Here is a 17,556-nt window from a genome sequence, read left to right as displayed (position 1 = left end):
AGTTCATGCGGGCCGCGTATGATCTCGCTTAAGTCCATGCGGGCCGCGAGTGTCCTGAATTGTGGCGCAGCCCTGGGCCGCCACGTGGCCCAACACACGGCGGAGCTATACGATGACCGGGCCAAGCTACGCGTTGACCCAGTGTTGACGCGGGCCGCGTAAGCTCAGCCCATTCCTTACGCGGGCCGCCTGGAAGTCCGAATTCAGCACTATAAATAGAAGGCAACGGGCCTTCAGTCTGTCGTTCATTTCCTTTCTTTCTTTCTAAATTTCTATAGTGGTGTTACTATACCCGGGCATTATACCCCCTAAATTAGCGAGGTTCTGCTACGATGTAAGTATTATAACCCCTGGAGACGTATTAGATACGCTGCCCGATTGATCTAGGGTTCCGTAACGGCTGTCGTGGTTCTGCCCGACGTAGTCGTTGGAATGCCGTCTCGGGGAGGGTATTACTAATGTTAAAAATGGGTTATTATACTAACACACGTGCATTTGTGTAATTTATAGATATTCACCAGGAAACCCTAAAGAATAACCTAAGACAGCAATGTGAGTTGATCCACTTTTTGTAAATCTTTTTGGTTAACTGTTTTTTTTTTTACAAAACCTTAAATATCTTTCCATGCGAATGACAGTTATTGAGTATTTGTAAGAATACAATTACAGTCGGTAAATTTGGGGTTTTGTATACAAAATTTGTTACCACCTGGTAAAGGAGTAACATGACCATAAGTCGGAACGACATTACCGTGTGGTGGTAATTGATATAACTTGGAAACAAATGTAATTGCGGATGCGCCCTCAATACTGTTCACTGTGAAATTGTTTTTATATAAACTTGATTAAACTGGGATTCACTCACCAGTATTTCCCACTGACAAAATGTTTTTAAAACGCGTTTCAGGTAACAATATGTGAAAGCCAAATAGAAGCCAGCTGGACAGCACTGAAGGCTTGGAAAAGTGGCAATAAAGTTACCTAAGAATAAAAAGGATGTTTTTATTAAATAAATAGGATTTATTCCTATGAAACGTGTGTATTGAAAACTTGGGTTTTTCCCATATGTTAATATTATTAAACGAGGTGGTTTACTCTGATTAAATATTTCCTAACTACGGTCCTGATGAAAATTTCCGCTGCCAAATTGAATAAATAAAAGTGATACCACCGAAACTGGCTCACGGCCGCCCGTTCCCGGGAACTAGGGATCGGGGGCTGTGACAATCCACCACCTATAAGTCAACTAATAGGAAGTCAGAATCCTCGTATAAACCATACCGCTCTAAGCCGTATGGTAGAAATGACAATAAAAGAGTGAATGCTGTTGAAGATGAGGATCCTGAAGAATATCCTGAATTATCTGAATATTGCTTTTCTGTTAACATTCCTGAATTAATGTATGCTATGCAGGGTTTGGGAGACAAAGCTAGGTGGCCTCGAATGAATCAACAAAAAGCCGATTGGAATGATAAATCCAAATGGTGTGCCTTCCACGAAGACTTCGGACATGTAACAGAGGATTGCATTGCTCTAAGAAAAGAAATAAGCTACTTTCTCAGCAAGGGATATCTGAAGGATCTTCTAGGAAGAAAGAAGAACAAGGGTCAGGATACTGAGAAGGATCCTGAACGGGCAGCATCACCTCCAGCGGATGCCAAGATAATCAACTTTATTTCAGGAGGATCCGACATTTGTGGGACTTCCTATTCTGCGGCCAAGAGGCATGCAAAGGAGGCTAAGACCGAAAGGGGAGACAAACCAGCCAGGATGACTACCCTCACAACTGATAAAGTGATCACTTTCGACAGTGATGACTGGGATACAGTCCAGGATCCTCAGCATGATGCTCTTGTAATAACATTATATGTGGCTAACCATTTTGTACGCAGGATATTGGTAGACAATGGCAGCTCCGTCAACATAATCCAACTAGAGACTCTGAAAAGAATGAACGTATCTCCAATGGATATCACTTCGAAATCCACCGTGCTTGTTGGGTTCAGTGGAGAGGCTAGAAACACAGTGGGAGAAATAAAGTTACCGGTATATGTTGAAGGGGTCAACTCGATACAACGTTTCTGTGTGATGGACTCCCTATCCTGCTATAACATCATACTAGGCAGGCCATGGATCCATGACATGAAGGCTGTGCCGTCAACTTATCACCAATGAATCAAGATTCCTACCCCTTGGGGGGTTGTTAAGGTTGATAGTGATCAGCAGGAGGCAAAAGAATGTTACTCATCCTCAATGAAATCCTCAACCAAGCATAATACAGCATAGCAATTAAAGATGCGGGCCCAGGATATCGTGGACGCTTCAGAACAGGATATGAAGAAAGTTATCTTGGATCAGGATAATCCTGATATCTCGGTGCTCGTAGGAACCAATATCCCTCAGGATATTGAAGAACAATTAACTAACTTTTTGAAGTGTAGGATGTCAACATTTGCATGGAAGCATGAGGATATGACAGGTATACCTAAAGACATTGTTAGGGGTGGATTTACCAATGATCAGTGATCCTCAGTTACTGTTGGGTTTAGTGATCCTTGCTTCTGTTTCAGCTAGTGATCCTCAGAAGTATTGCAGGACCAGGATCATGGATCATAGTAAGGATCCTTATTCTAACGATTGTCTATTTTGAATATGATGTTGTTTTGCAGGAGTACGAGCTTGGACCTGGTCTTGGCGATATTCCTGGAGCATATTCCATGTTTATTCTGCACGTGCATGACTGAAATAGACGTTATGGAGATCGTGGAAGACTTGCACCATTTGCGGAATGTTTGTTAGCTTAGATATTTTCTATTTTTAAATGGGATAGCGAGCTTGATTAGAAACACTTGGCTAATTTTGGCTAAACACACACTAGTAACTGCTCTCACCAGCTCGTAACCATTCACTTGGCGATTACACACTTTTATACCCGTTACACTATAGTGATCCTTGTAACTAGCTCGCTATCATCCAAAGTTGTAATACATTTCTTGTTTAATTTGAGTTGGTGATCGGTAGTTTCCATCACCCGAGGTTTCTTATGCCGGAGATTATTCATTGATCAAGGGCTTTTTCCTCGTATAAATCTCTGTGTCATTTGTTCATTGCATTTCAGAGTGATCCTTTGTATCGTTCAATAATTCAAGCATCATTCCCCGTAACAGAGAGTTTGGTTGCATTATCATTGCTTGATTTTTGACCAAAACAGTTTGGCGCCCACCGTGGGGCAATTGGTGCTTCATTCATGTTTTGGTTAAAAATCAAGCAATGATAATGCAACCAAACTCTTTGTTACGGGGAATGATGCTTGAATTATAGAACAATATAAAGGATCACTCTGAAATGCAATGAACGAATGACACAGAGATTTATACGAGGAAAAAGCCCTTGATCAATGAATGATCTCCGGCATAAAAAACCTCGGGTGATGGAAACTACCGATCACCAACTCAAATTAAATAAGAAATGTGTTACAATTTCAGATGATAGCGAGCTAGTTACAAGGATCACTATAGTGCAATGTGTATGAAAGTGTATAATCGCCAAGTGAATGGTAACGAGCTGGAGAGAGCAGTTAGTAGTGTGTGTGTTTAGCCAAAATTAGCCAAGTGTTCTAAATTAGCTCGCTATCTCCTTTTAAAAATGGAAAATATCTAAGCTAACTAACTATCCGCATTTCATGCAAGTCTCCCACGAACTCCATAACGTCCATATTGGTCAAGTACGTGCGGAATAAATAAGGAATATACTCCAGGAATTTCGCCAAGACCAGGTCCATGCTCTTACTCCTGCAAAACAATATCATATTCAAAGTAGACAATCGTTAGAATAAGGATCCTTACTATGATCCATGATCCTGATCCTGCAACACTTCTGAGGATCACTAGCTGAAGCAGAAACAAGGATCACTAGCTCCAACAGTAAATGAGGATCACTGATCATTGGTGAATCCACCCCTAAAAATTGCCCCCAAAATATAAGGAGTAATATTGTAAATAATGAGTTATATTTTCTCGTCCTTATCTGCAACGAATCATCCATCAAACTAGCCGTTATAAGCGGACTAGCTGTTGAGATCCTGACGTCACTGAGGTGACTATCCTGCAAAATCATCATTATAAATGGCAGTTAGAGATAAGGGCTAGAGGGCATTTAAATTCAAGCGTTTCTTCTTTAAATCCTCATTCGAAGACTCGAGCAGGTACTCCTCTCTCTCCTTTCTCTCTTCATCTTCTTGCTCTGTTTCTCTTTTTCCACCATTGTCAAAATGATGCTCCGATCCTCACCGGCTAAGGATCATAAGAAGGACAGCCCTCTGAAAAGCGAGGGAATCATAAAGGATTCCGCAAAAGAACGCTGTTGCTTTTCCGACCCGCAGATCGACAGAATTCGCCATTGCTTCCCGGCGAATGCCGTTTTCAAACCGTTTGATCCCACCGTTTTAAGCGACTATGCCTCTGAAACCTGGATAGCCTTTCCAGTCAGCCCATTCACCATAGGATACACCTATCCTTTTCCAGCTTTTACCCAATCCTTTTTCTCTCTTACCGGCATTTCTTTCATCCAAGCGATGCCCATGGTCTGGAGGGTTTTGATCACCCTTGAGAGGATCATTGAGAAACATGGTATCGATCTGGGAATGTCGGAGCTTTCTGAAATGTATGACCTTGTCAGCCATGGATCTCACCGGTATATTCTCAAACACAAGCCGGGTGAAGAACATCCCATCTTTAAAGCCACCAAAAACGACACCAACTGGAAACGGCGATTCTTCTTCGTCAGAAGGGATTCCATCCCTGATGGAAAGGATCTGCCTAGGAAGTGGAGCACTCATGGTAGGATAGAGGATCCTTAGAAGGATCACCAGATAAGCATGCTTCTAACCAGGATCACTAACATTTTTCCATTTCTTTTGTGCAGCTATTTCTGTCTCACATCTATTCAAAACACCTGCAACAAGAGAAAGGCTTCTTGCTTTCCGAAGACTTGACCCTGCGATAAGATCATTCAAAGCAAACACCCAGGATTCACAAGAGGTATCCTCAGGCTCAGTCACCATGTCATGTAAGTATCCGTGTTTATGTGTGATTAAATGATTAAATAAAAATAAATTAAGGATACTTATCTGTTTTAAATGTGTAGGTGTCGGAAAAACTTCAAAATCTACCTCCAAATTCAGCGTCACCGATCTTGACACTGTACGATCCTCCAAGAAGAAGCCCACTGCAAGTCCCACTGTCTCAATCCCCAAGGCACCCACTCAAGGCAGGGGTGAGAAGAAAAGAAAAACCTCTGAGGCTGAGGATCTGCAAGGCTTGCCTCTGATCCGCCACCAGTTCCTTGAATACTTCAACGATGTAAGGATCAGTGACTCGGCCTATATATCCTGCTTACTTGAGGATCACATGATCTTGAACTTTACACTATCTCTTTTGCAGAAATTTGCTGAGATCGAAGACTACGTTGGGAGTGTTGAAGAGCTGGACAAGAAGTATGCAGACCTTCAACAAGTTGCAGTGCTCAAGGATCACAAGATTGCTGCTCTCGAGAAAGACCTCCAAGATGCCAAGACCTAGACGGCTAAAGTCCTGATCAACACTGACTATGAGAAGCACGAGCTCGTGGAGGGTGCCAAGGTCTCCGCTGCCATTGCTATGTACAAGACTAAGCTGAAGATGGCCCAAGAAGCCCATGATCCTGACTTCGACAGAAGCAACTGGGATGTTGAGGGCTGGAAGGCGAGGCTGGCTGAGCTGGAGGATGAAGAAGAGGCTCAGGAGGTTTTAGCAATCGAAGCTGGAGGCAGTGGCAAGGATCTTGGTGGAGAAGCTAGTGGAGCGGCTGAAGATGATGCAGCGAAGGTGTGAGCTGCAAGGATGGGCAATGATGGATATTTCTAGACGTGGCCGGAGCCCATGTTTTAGGTTGGATAGTGGTTTTTTGGTTATGGTGTTTTAATCTCGAACAATTATGGGTTGGTCTGTACTTTGAACAATAGTTTTTAGGGTTAAGGATCTATGATCCTTTGAACAATAGGTAGGATAATAGGTGGTGGAGGGATCCTCTGTTTGGGGGATGAAGCCACTTGTTATCCTGCCGCCTTTTATTTCCTGCACTGCTATGACCGCATGAACAATGGACACCCTTTGCCAACCCATGTGGACAGGCCACATTTTGCTGGTAGAAATGTGGGTTGGCAATTTTGACAACCTTAAAGGGTTAAATATTTTATGAATAAATAAAACTTTAACTTTTTGACTTATCCTGTGATGTTATCCTTGTATATCCTTTAAATTTTCAATTGTTTTGCAATACACTTGTCTGAATAAGAAAAGTTAAACAAATTGAGTTTAAAAAAATTTTAGGATATGATCCAGGATCAAATATCCTATAGTTGAAAACTTCCAAAAAGTAGCATATTTTAAGGATCATAGGTTCAGTTGTCAAAATATAAGGGTTATTCAAATGAATAAAGGATAAAATCAAAATAGTTAAGGATCATACATGAGAATCCAAGTTAGGATCCTAACCTTTAACATTATAATCAGGATAACCATAAGACAAACCTTAGTAGGAGGTAAGGATCAAGGATCCTTAGTTGTTTAACTTCGAAAACCTGAAATAGAACATAACTTGGGACTAAGCCAACATATAAGACAAGTTAGTAACTGGGGATAAGTGCAACAATTCTGGGGACAAGCCCAAGGATAACTGGGGACAAGCCCAAGGATAACTGGGGACAAGCCCAAGGATCGTGTGTAAACTGGAGTATGGCCCTTACTGGCGACTATCCAAACTTACTGACATGAAAATGCCAAAACCTTAGCTAACGTGAAAACGTTAGAAACCTTAGGAACGGATGTATGGTACGTCTACCATTATACGTAGGATCCTGGGTACAGCCAGTACAATGAAATTGTCAGCCCCTAAAACGAGTACTGGTCCCATTGCCATGAACTGTACCAGGATCATCGTGCGCTACTGGCGATACTGGGGTCAAGCCCAAATAACTGGATACTTCTGTGGATAATCAATCCTTTGCTAAGGATACCTAAACCTTCAAAACTCAGAATCAAGTGAAAGGAGGATAAAGGATGCAAGATCCCTATCCTTATATGAGAAAATAAAAGAATGAAATAGTTTGAGATTAGAATGTTACCAAAATGAGGATCATCTGTTCTGTAAGGATCCTTCAAGGATACTCATTACGTGAGGATCACGGATCCTTGTCACATGAAGTATTTCTTCAAATGGACAGCATTCCAGGCTCTAGGTAGCAAATCACCTTCCATTGTTAGCCATCGATATGCCCCCTTCCCTGCCTCAGCTTCAATCAAGTAAGGACCTTCCCACTTTGGTGCCAGCTTTCCATCAGCAGGATTGGTGGTATTCTGAAATGCTTTCCTTAGTACCATATCACCAACTTGGAACTTCCTGATCCTGACATTTTTGTTGTAGGCTCCAGCCATCCTCTGCTGATAACTGGCCATCCTTATCCTTGCCAAATCCCTGATTTCTTCTATAGTATCCAGGTCTTGAACCAAGTTTCCAACATTTTCTTCAGGATCACGAATGCTTGTTCTTGCAGTTGGAACCACCATCTCTGTAGGGATCACTAATTTTGCCCCAAATACCAAAGAAAATGGAGTTTGGCCAGTAGCATTCTTGGGGGTTGTCCTATCAGCCCAAAGCACATAAGGTAGTTCTTCTGCTGATTTTCCTTTCTTGGACCCAAGCTTCTTTTTCAAGTTGTTAATGATGATCTTGTTAGATGATTCTGCCTGACCATTAGCTTGTGGGTGGACTGGTGTTGATGTTATCATCTTAATCCCCCAGCTGTCACAAAAGTTAGTAGTTCTACTCCCAATAAATTGGGATCCATTATCACATACAATTTCAGAAGGAATACCAAATCTAGCAATAATGTTTCTTTTAATGAAGGATATAACTTCCTTTTCTCTGACTTGGGCAAAGGCTTCAGCTTCTATCCACTTGGAGAAGTAATCAGTCATAGCAAGCATGAACACTTTTCCAGCAGGTGCTTTATGAAGCTTACCAACTATATCCATTCCCCATCTCATAAATGGCCAAGAGGAGGATATAGGATGCAAAAGTTCAGCCGGTTGATGAAGGATATTACTATGTCTTTGGCAAGGATCACACTTCTTGGCATACTCCACAGCATCCCTCTTCATAGTTGGCCAATAGTACCCTGTCCTCAGGATCCTTGAGAATAGTGCCCTGCCCCCAGTGTGATTTCCACAATCTCCTTCATGAAAATCCTTTAAGACCTCTTGGATTTCAGGATCCTCAATGCATCTTAGATATGGTCCTGCAAGAGATCGTTTATACAACATATTATTCAACATTGTAAATTGGGATACCTTAATTTTGAAAGCCCTAGGGTTTTCTCCTGTAGGAATCTCTCCATGTTGTATGTATCTCATGATTGGGAGGATCCATGATCCTGAATGAGATTGAGTATCATCACTAGGGATGATTGTAGAATCCTCTCCTATCTCCATAGCCACATGATCCTCGATAGCAGGGGCCAGGATGTGGATAATGGGAATACTTATATCCTTCGGGATCTTCAACGATGATCCTAGATTAGCCAATGCATCAGCTTTTGTATTTTCTTCCCTTGGTACCTGTGTCAAACTAAAGGAAAAAAAGAGAGTGCCAATTCTTTGACTATCTCCAAATATTTGGTTAGCTTTTCACCTTTAACAGCATAGGATCCATTAAAGTGATTAGTGATTAATAATGAATCTACATGTACCTCAAGATACCTGATCCTCATATGCTTAGCAATTTGCAAACCAACTATCAAGGCTTCATATTTAGCCTCATTATTAGTAGTTTGGAACTCACAAGCTATAGAGTGGGGTATTATGTCCCCCTGCGGCGATTTTAGTAGTATTCCAAGCCCTGTTCCTTTGACATTAGAGGATCCATCAGTATAGAGTGTCCAAGGATCCTTAGTTTCCTCTAGCTGTTGGACTTCTAACTCGGCTTCTCTTTGCAAGTCACTACTGAAATCTGCCACAAAGTCAGCTAAGGCTTGGGATTTAATGGCTGTTCTAGGCTCATATCTTATATCATAAGCACTGAGCTTCACTGCCCACTTAGCCATCCTTCCTGACATTTCAGGTTTCCTGAGAACATTCTTAATTGGAAAATTAGTCTTAACAACAATGGCATGAGTTTCAAAATAATGTCTTAATTTAGTGAATGCCATGATTAAAGCAAGAATAAGTTTTTCCAAATGAGAGTACCTGGACTCAGCATCAAGCAAACTCTTACTTACATAGTAAACAGGATGTTGTGTACCTTCGTGATCCTTAACAAGGACGGCACTTACTGCTTTTGAGGATACCGCGAGATATAAGGATAACACATCTCCTTTTTCTGGTTTCATCAAGGCAGGAGCCGAGGACAGGTAATCCTTGTTTTGGTCAAAAATCACACAAGGATAATGTAACCAAACTTTATGTAAACGGGGTATGATGCTTGGTTAGCTATGAAAGTAAAGGATCACTTCTGTGATAAAGATACAAAGACACAATGATTTATACGAGGAAAAAGCCCTTGATCAATGTATGATCTCCGGCATAAAAAACCTCGGGTGATGGCAACTACCGATCACCAACTTCAATATAATAAAAATGTAGTTACAACTTCGGATGATAATGAGCTGAGTACAAGGATCACTGAGTGTCTAAGTGTTGAGAGTTGTGTCGTATGTTGTGTGTGTTCTTCCGAATGAGGAAGAGTGGTATTTATACATGTGTAGGTAACTTATTTTAGGTAGATAGACCACTAATCAGCTCATTACCCCTTTAGAAATAAAGATAATCTAGCCTAAATTGCTGCCCATTAATCAAGCTAAGTTTCCATATCCGGTACAACGTCTATCTCCAATTTAGCTCTTGCCATATTTGTGAAAACGCGTCCCTGGATCATGATGTGTAGGGCATATCCTGCTAGGTGTTCCTGCAAAACAATTTTGTAACAAGTGGAAGTGACCGTTAGTGTAAGGATCACCATATCGTCCCATGATCCTGATCCTGAAGTCTGGCTGAGGATCACTATCTGCCAAATAAACAAGGATCACTGGTCAGGATCACGTATAAGGATCATTTATAGTAAAATCCAGCCCCAACAATTGCCCCCAAAATATAAGGAGTTAATTGTAAATAGATGAGTTATATTTTGTTTTGAGCTTATCTCTAACGGACGATTCCGATTTACTAGCCGTTGCACATGGACTAGCTGTTATGATATTTACGTCACTGATGTGACAATCCCTGCGAATCATCATTATAAATAGGAGATAGGGTTAGAATCATTTTGTATTTAAATTCGAAGTGTCTCCCTTTATAATCGTCACCGAAGGCTTGATCAGGTATCATCTTCTTCTTTCTCTTCTTTGCTCTGTTCTTTCTTACTTTTACCCTGTTTTCGTCTCGAACATGCTTCTTCGGAATTCACCGTACAAAGGCTCTAAGAAGGATAGTCCCTTGAAAAGCCAGGGGATTATCAAGGATTCTCCTATGGAGAGGTGCTGTTTTACCGATATCCAGATAGACAAGATTCGCCATTGCTTTCCGGCGAATGTTGTTTTTAAGTCTTTTGATCCTACTGCTTTGAGTGATTTTGTTTCGGACACTTGGGTGGCTTTTCCTGCTACTCCCTTCCTCATTGGGTATTCATATCCTTTTCCGATGTTCACCCAATCTTTCTTTTCTCTTACCGGCATCTCATATATCCAAGCTATGCCGATGATCTGGAGGGTTCTATATACCTTCGAGAGGATCATCGAGCAAGAAGGGATTGATCTGGGGATGGCAGAGCTGGCCGAGCTATATGATCTTACTACGTTTGGTTCCCACCGGTATCTGCTGAAACGGAAAGCTGGGGAGGATCACCCTATTTTCAAAGTGACCAAGAATGATACCAACTGGAAACGTCGATTTTTCTTTGTTAAGAGGGATTCCATCCCGGATGGGAAGGATCTGCCCAAGGAATGGGCCACTCATGGTAGGGTAGAGGATCCTTGAAGGATCACTATCAGTCCTGTCTCATCTGATGAGGATCACTGATGTCTTTTCTTTTTTGTTTTTCTATGCAGCTATCTCCGTTGCTCACTTAAAGTTGACCCCTGCTGCCAGAGAAAGAGTGTTAGCTTTTAAAAAGCTTGATCCTGAAGTTAGAAGCTTCCAAATCATTATCCAAGATTCTCAAGAGATATCCTCTGCATCTGCCACAATGTCAAGTAAGTATCCTCATAAAAAATAAGTTTTATGTGAAAGTATTTAATTTAACAAGGGAACTTATCTTGTTTTTGAATTGTGTAGGTGCCGGAAAATCTGCCAGGTCTGTTAAATCTGCCTCCAAGTTTGGGATCAGTGATCTTGCCAATGTCACGTCCTCGAAGAAGAAGGCTCCTGCTGCCAGCCCTTCAGTCTCAGCCCCTAAAGCACCTGCCCGAGGCAAAGGGAAAAAGAGGAAGGCTTCAGATGACCTTCAGGGATTTCCTCTTCTCCGTCAGCAATTCCTTGACTATTTTGATGAGGTTAGGATCACTGCCCCTGTTAATTGTCTTCGACAAGTCCGAGGATCACATGTGTCTGATGTTGCTTTCCTGTTGTCTTCTTTAGAAATTCTCCGAAATGGAGACTTACGTCAATCAGGTTGAGGATCAGGATCGTCAAATTGCTGACCTTCAACAGACGTGTGGGCTGAAGGATCTTAAGATTGCCAATCTTGAGAAGGAGATCCGGGCAGTCAAAGATGAGGCTGTTAAAGCGTTGATCAAGTTTGATTATGAGAAGCATGACATTACCCAAGACGCTAAGGTCTCTGCCGCGGTAACCATGTACAAGATACAACTGCAGATGGCTACGGAGGCTCAGGATCCTTCCTTTGACAGGAGCACATGGGATGTTGAGGGTTGGAAGGCAAGGCTAGCAGAATTGGAAGATGATGATGATGCTGAGGACATCCCAATGTTGGAGGGAGGTGATGCTGACCAGGATCAGGGTGGAGAAGCTGGTGGTGATGGAGCAGCGAAGAAGTAAGCTGCATGATTGGGCGATGATGGATATTTCGAGACTAGGCCGGAGCCCAATTTTTTAGGATTGGTAGTGGTTTTTTGTGGTTGTTGATGTTTGAAACAATTATGGTCTGTAATCTCTGAACAATAGTTTCTTAGGGTTAAGGATCCTGGATCCTTTGAACAATAGGTAGGATTACACATGGTGGAGGGATCCTCTGTTTGGGGGATGAAGCCGTTGTGATCCTGCCGCCTTTTAATTTCCCTGCAATACTTTTGAACCTATTATCATGGACACCCTTTACCTACCCCAGCGGACGGGCCACGTATTGCTGGTAGATGCTTTGGGTAGGTAATTTTGACAACTTTTTGAGAGGGTTAAAGATCCTTTTGTTTAATAAATAAAATCTTAAACTTTTGTCGCTTATCTTGTGTTATTATCCTTTTTGATTTTCAATTGTTTTGACACATGTTTGTTTGAAAAGTTGAGCAAATTATGTTTAAGAAATTTAGGATATGATCCTGGATCAAATATCCTATAATCGAAAGTTTTCAAGATAGTTTATTTTAAGGATCATAGGTTCAGTTGTCAAGGTCTAAAGGTTATTCAAATGAATAATGAAATTAAAAGTAGTTAAGGATCATACCTGAGGATCCAAGTTAGGATCCTAACCTTTAATCGGAACAACCATAGGTAAAACTTTAATGGATAATAAGGATTAAGGATCCTTAATCGTTTAACTTCGTAAACCTGAAAGAATGGAATATAACTTGGGACTAAGCCAATATAAAAGATAAGTTAGTAACTAGGGACAAGCCCAAAGGATAACTGGGGACAATCCCAAAGGATCACTGGGGACAAGCCCAAAGGGTAACTGGGGACAATCCCAAAGGATCACTGGGGACAAGCCCATAGGATAACTGAGAATGATCCCGGAGGATCACTGGGGACAAGCCCATAGGATAACTGGGGACAAGCCCAAAGGATCGTATGTAAACTGGAGTATGGCCCTTTCTGGCAACTATCCAAACTTAGTGACATGAAAATGTCAAAACCTTAGCTAACGTGAAAACGTTAGAAACCTTAGGAACGGATGTATGGTGCGTCCACCATTATACGTAGGATCCCAAGTATAGCCAGTACGATGAGGTCGCCAGCCCCGAAAATGGGTACTGATCCCAAAGACATGAACTATATCAGGATCATCGTGCGCTGCTGGCGGAAACTGGGGATAATCCCAAGGATAACTGGGGTTGTACCCAAGGATCTGTGGTGCTTTTGGAGATCTTTGACGATTTGCTGAAGATACCTGAACTATCATAACTCAAATGGTTTGTGAGTAGAGGATGAAGGATATATGATCCTTATCCTTAGGCAAAAAGTAAGAAAATGCAATAGTTTTAGGATAAGCATATTACCAGAGTAAAGATCACCGATATCTCCAGGATCCTTCAAGGATACTTCACATGCAGGAAGGATCATGTTCACATGAAATATTTCTTTAAGTGAACAGCATTCCAGGCTCTTGGTAACAAGTTTCCTTCCATGGTTAGCAACCTGTATGCCCCCTTTCCTGCTTCAGCTTCAATTAAGTAGGGACCTTCCCATTTTGGTGCTAGCTTCCCGTCAGCAGGATTGATAGTATTTTGAAATGCTTTTCTCAACACCATATCTCCAACTTGGAACTTCCTTATCCTGACATTCTTGTTGTAGGCACCAGCCATCCTTTGTTGGTAGCTTGCCATCCTTATCCTAGCTAGATCCCTGTTTTCCTCAATAGTATCCAAATCCTGAGCTAGGATTGTAGCATTTTCTTCAGGATCACGAGCACTTGTTCTAGCAGTTGGGATCACCATCTCTGTTGGGATCACTGCTTCTGCCCCAAATACTAAAGAGAAGGGTGTTTGACCGGTGGCATTCTTGGGAGTTGTCCTATCAGCCCATAGGACATAAGGTAACTCTTCTGCCCATTTCCCTTTCTTGGATCCTAGCTTCTTCTTCAGATTGTTGATGATGATCTTGTTGGATGATTCTGCTTGACCATTGGCTTGTGGGTGAACTGGTGTTGATGTGATCATCTTGATTCCCCAACTGTCACAAAAGTTAGTGGTTCTGCTTCCAATGAATTGGGAGCCATTATCACATACAATTTCAGAGGGAATGCCAAATCTAGTTATAATGTTTCTTTTAATGAAGGATATGACTTCCTTTTCTCTGACTTGAGCGAAGGCTTCAGCTTCTATCCACTTGGAAAAATAGTCAGTCATGGCAAGCATAAATACTTTTCCACCAGGTGCTTTAGGGAGCTTGCCAACTATATCCATTCCCCATCTCATGAATGGCCAAGAGGATGGTATGGGGTGTAGTAATTCAGCTGGTTGGTGAAGGATATTGCTATGTCTTTGGCAAGGATCACATTTCTTAGCATACTCTATAGCATCCCTTTTCATGGTTGGCCAGTAGTATCCTGTTCTAAGGATCCTTGAGAACAAAGCTCTGCCCCCAGTATGGTTTCCACAATCTCCTTCATGGAAATCCTTAATCCTGAAAGCTCTAGGATTTTCTCCCATCGGGATCTCCCCATGTTGCAAGTATCCCATGATCGGTGAGATCCATGATCCTGAATGAGATTGGGCTTCTTCACTAGGGATCATTGCAGTATCCTCTTCTATTTCCATGGCCACCTGTTTTTCAATGGCAGGAGCCAGGATATGGATGATAGGGATACTTATATCTTCTGGAATCTTCAAGGATGATCCTAGGTTGGCCAATGCATCAGCTTCTGTGTTCTCCTCTCTTGGTACCTGTGTCAAGCTGAAAGAGACAAAAGAGAGTGCCAATTCTTTGACTATCTCTAAATATTTGGTTAGCTTCTCGCCTTTAACAGCGTAGGATCCATTAAAGTGATTAGTGATCAATAATGAATCTACATATACTTTAAGATACTTTACCCCCATATCCTTAGCAATTTGTAAGCCAGCAATTAAGGCTTCATACTCAGCCTCATTGTTAGTTGCCTGGAACTCACAAGCTATGGAGTGGGGTATTATGTCCCCCTGTGGCGATTTTAGTAGGATCCCTAGCCCTGTGCCTTTGATATTTGAGGATCCGTCAGTGTGCAGGATCCAAGGATCCTTGGTCTCATCCAGCTGCTGGACCTCCAATTCTGCTTCCTTTTGTAGATCACTACTGAAATCAGCCACGAAATCTGCTAGTGCTTGAGATTTAATGGCTGTTCTCGGTTCGTATCTTATATCATGGGCACTAAGCTTCACTGCCCACTTAGCCATTCTCCCTGACATATCCGGTTTCCTGAGGACATTCTTAATTGGAAAATTAGTTTTAACAACAATAGTATGGGTTTCAAAATAATGCCTTAACTTAGTGGATGCCATGATTAATGCAAGGATAAGTTTTTCGAGGTGTGAGTACCTGGATTCGGCATCAAGTAGACTTTTACTTACATAGTAGATAGGATATTGTGTACCTTCGTGATCCTTAACAAGGACAGCACTTACAGCGGTTGAGGATACCGCCAGATATAAGGATAACACATCTCCTTTTTCCGGTTTTGCTAATGCTGGTGCAGAGGACATATATTCTTTTAGGGCTTGTAAAGCATTCTCATGCTTCTCAGTCCATTCGAACTTCTTATTCTTCCTTAGGATATCGTAAAATTCTCTGCATTTCTCTGAGGATTTCGATATGAACCTGTTCAAAGCTGCTATCCTGCCTGTGAGTCTTTGAACATCCTTGGCATTGGCAGGAGATTTGATATTTATTAATGCTTTGATTTGTTCCGGGCTTGCTTCGATGCCCCTCTGGGTTACCATGTATCCTAAGAACTTTCCTGCCTTAACACCAAAATGGCATTTTGAAGGATTAAGTTTCATGTTGTAACTAGCAAGGATATCGAATGCTTCTTCCAAGTCCCTTAGGTGATCCTCAGCTTTCTTTGACTTGACCACCATATCATCTATGTACACCTCCATAGTTTTTCCAATTTGATCCTTGAACATCATATTTACCAGCCTTTGATATGTTGCACCTGCATTTCTTAGTCCAAAAGGCATGGCAATATAACAATATAAACCGGTTGGGGTCATAAAGGCTGTATCCTCTTGGTCAGATGGTTCCATCTGGATTTGTTGGAATCCAGATGATGCATCCATAAAGGTTAACAGTTCATGCCCCGCTGTTGCATCCACCATAGAGTCAATGTGGGGTAATGGGAAAGGATCCTTGGGACATGCCTTATTCAAATCAGTGAAATCGACACATACCCTCCACTTTCCGTTTTTCTTTTGGACAACAACCACATTGGCTAACCATTTTGGATACTTTACCTCTCTGATCATACCTGCTCGAAGTAGCCTCTCTACTTCTTCTTGGATAATGGCATTCCTTTCTGGTGCAAACTTCCTCCTTTTTTGATGGACTGGTTTGATAGACCTGTCAATGCCAAGTTTGTGAGTAATAATATCCTTAGATATACCTGTCATATCTTCATGTTCCCAAGCAAAGGTAGATTTTCTTCTTTTGAGGAAGGATATCATGTCTTCTTTCATCTTGCCAAGGATCCCTGATCCGATATAAATCTTTGACTCAGGATCACTAGGATCCAGAAGGATTTCGTCCACATCCTGCTCCCTTGCCTCCAAGACGTTCCTTGGAGGATACTGTAATTGCTATTGCTCCCTTGGTTTCGATGTTGGCTTCATGGATGATGTATAACAATCTTTAGCTTCTTGCTGATCACTTTCGATCTTGATTATCCCCCATGGGCTAGGGAGCTTCACACATTGATGGTAGGTGGATGGGACTGCTTTCATATCATGTATCCAAGGCCTGCCAAGGATAACATTGCAGCAAGATAAACAGTCAATAACACAAAATTTCTGATAATTATGTAATCCTTCCACATAGATTGGGAGTTTGATGTCCCCCAGAGTTTTCTTCGTTTCTCCACTAAATCCTACAAGCACGGAGGATCTTGGTGTGATGTCTGATTCTGGGATACCCATTTTCTTCAGTACATCAAGCTGGATAATGTTCACTGAGCTTCCTCCATCGATAAGGATCCTGCGGACAAAATGGTTAGAAATAAAGAGAGTAATAACTAAACTATCATGATGAGGATCCTGGATGTTAATGCGGTCATCCTCATCAAAGGTTATCGTTTTCCCTTCTGAAACACTTGATGTTCTAACAGGCCTTTCTCCATTGTCCATTTTTGATTCTTTTGCATATCTTTTGGCCGCTGAGAAGGATGTACCACAGATGTCTGATCCTCCGGATATAAAGTTGATCACTTGTGCATTTGCCGGAGGTGCTGGGGCTTTTTCGGGGATCCTTTCAGGATCCTGAGTCCTTTGCTTTTTTCTCCCCAGCAATTCTTTTAGATGCCCCTTGCTTAGCAGGTATCCAATTTCCTTTCTTAAGGCTATGCAATCTTCAGTCAGATGGCCGAAATCCTCATGGTATGCACACCATT

Source organism: Helianthus annuus, chromosome 13 (assembly GCF_002127325.2).
Source record: "Helianthus annuus cultivar XRQ/B chromosome 13, HanXRQr2.0-SUNRISE, whole genome shotgun sequence".
NCBI classification, from domain to species: Eukaryota; Viridiplantae; Streptophyta; class Magnoliopsida; order Asterales; family Asteraceae; genus Helianthus; species Helianthus annuus.
The sequence above is the reverse complement of the archived record's forward strand: the minus strand, read 5'-3'. Positions refer to the sequence as shown.